This window comes from Marmota flaviventris, chromosome 3, assembly GCF_047511675.1.
Source record: "Marmota flaviventris isolate mMarFla1 chromosome 3, mMarFla1.hap1, whole genome shotgun sequence".
Taxonomy (NCBI): Eukaryota; Metazoa; Chordata; class Mammalia; order Rodentia; family Sciuridae; genus Marmota; species Marmota flaviventris.
In genome coordinates, this window is record NC_092500.1 from 96,150,813 (window position 1) to 96,152,916 (window position 2,104).

Genomic DNA, 2,104 nt, shown 5'->3' on the forward strand with positions numbered 1-2,104 from the left:
GTAGGGTGGGCAGACCTGCACCAGGGGCGCTCCCACACGGAGATGTGGCACCTGTTTGTACTTTATGTGAAGCTTTTCCCTGCTGGGCAGAGTTACCTCAAGCATAGATCCCTGAGAAGGTCAGAATAAAAACTCACTAGGATTATCACCAAAACCAGCTCTTCCCCAGACTCGAAGCATCTGAGGTGCCAGAATCTTCTCTTGCTTGATCAGTCTGAAGGTTGTGACTTTTTGGTAAGGGATTCTGAACAGCTAATGACATTAGTCAATTTGATATCTCTTGTTTACTTACATGTATGACCAGGGAGACTTTACATGTATGGCCAAGTCTCCTGGCCCCTCCCCCCAAAAGTAGTAATTTCCGGCTGCCTGTCATGTTTCATGTCACAGAGGCAGTGCAGGCTGAGGAAGAACTGGAGCTTTGATCATAATCAGCCTATGTTTGGTTATACAGTATTTGGCAATAGTAGCTGATTAAGAATAGTCCAAATGGTTTAGCTTTAGGAAACTACTAAAAAGTTGTGGGAGAACAATGAAATCTGTCGTCTCTTCACTTGACAGTTGCATTAATTTGAGTTCCATTTCCTCTAGACCCACTTGGCTTGCAGTCCTTTTAGACTGACTGCAGACAGTCAGCCTGTAGGATGGCTGAACTCTGGGGACATATGCTTTTAAATTAGCAGTGCTGATTGGAATTAGTCAAGCAAGGGTGCCAGTGCCTTACTTTTACAAGACAGATGGCATAGTGTCAGCTGTCCTTCACTGCTTACCCCTGTACAGTTTAAGATATATTGTCACCTCCTGCAAGGTACAAAATCCCTGGCTTCCTCTTCTTATACTCCATCTTCCAGACTCCTGTCTTTGGCTTTAGTTCATGATGAGTTTCAGACTTTGATTCCTCGAGGCACAACTTTTTCCCTCCGTGCTTCTTCTCGATTCCTCTCTCTCTTCTGCCTCTTTTCCACTTTGTCTCCCTCTTTTACTCACTTCATCCTCTAATCTACGAATTTCGATTACCTGCTTCACTGTCCCAAAGTGCAGCTTCCTCTGATTTCTTAGTTCTAATCTCAGATCTTAAAAATGATTTGGTGAAAAACTGCTCTGAACCTTGGGGAAATCTGATGGTGCTCATGAGTCTGACGGCCCCCCACCCACCCACTCCACCCCAGCAATTTCCTTTAACTGCTTCTGAAGTATCTCTGTTGGTCTTTCTTAGCCTTTTTCTCTTGCCATTCAGTGCTCCAAAGCACTTCTTATCTCCAGGGAGCACTTGGGTTGACAAGGTAGTGTGGTGCAGTTTCACACCTGTTAATTTTGTTCAATGACTACAATGAAAAGTTTGTTGATAAATGAAGACTGTTGGAAAGATTATAATGCTTTGTACACATAAAGAACATTTTTTGTTTAAAGTGAAAAAAAAGAAAAAGTAAAAAAAAAAAAAAAACAACAACAATCTTTCTGTGGTCCCAGGCATCAAGCCAGGTTGTGTACCTGCTTTGTGCTCTGGGTACACTAACAGGGTCTGGGGTACCATGGTTAAAGCCAACAAGTAGCCGATGAGAAGAACCTTTCCTGAAGTCCAACACACTCTCCTAAAACCCCACCCATAAATTAAATCTTTAGTAGTTTTGCCTCCCAGCCCTTCTCCACTATAATATAAACACTATCTCCATAAAGGGGGTTACTGTAAGCCATTAAAACCTCAGCAGCAATTGAGCTATCAGATCAATCCCCATGTTGAAAGAAAACTGGTGTGAATGGAGAAGAAGGGGTAAGGGTGAGAGTAGGGACAGGGATGGGTCGGGAGGGGGGACACAAGGAAGCTGTGGTGATGGGCTGAGTAATTGGATCCCAAATGAGGACACCAAGCACCCAAGGGAGGCGACACACACAAGGAGGAAGAGAAACCAGAGGAGAGTTTTGATAATATCAAAGCAAACTTGGCCAACTTCACAACTCTGCCATCTGGAGTTCTGAAATTTCAGGTGCATGAAATCAGGAGAAACACAGCAAAGCTAGTTTTAGTATTGTTGGTTTACTTACTAAGGTATTTGTCTCAGAACAACAGCAGGCAGTGAGTGCTGCAAGATATATATATATATAT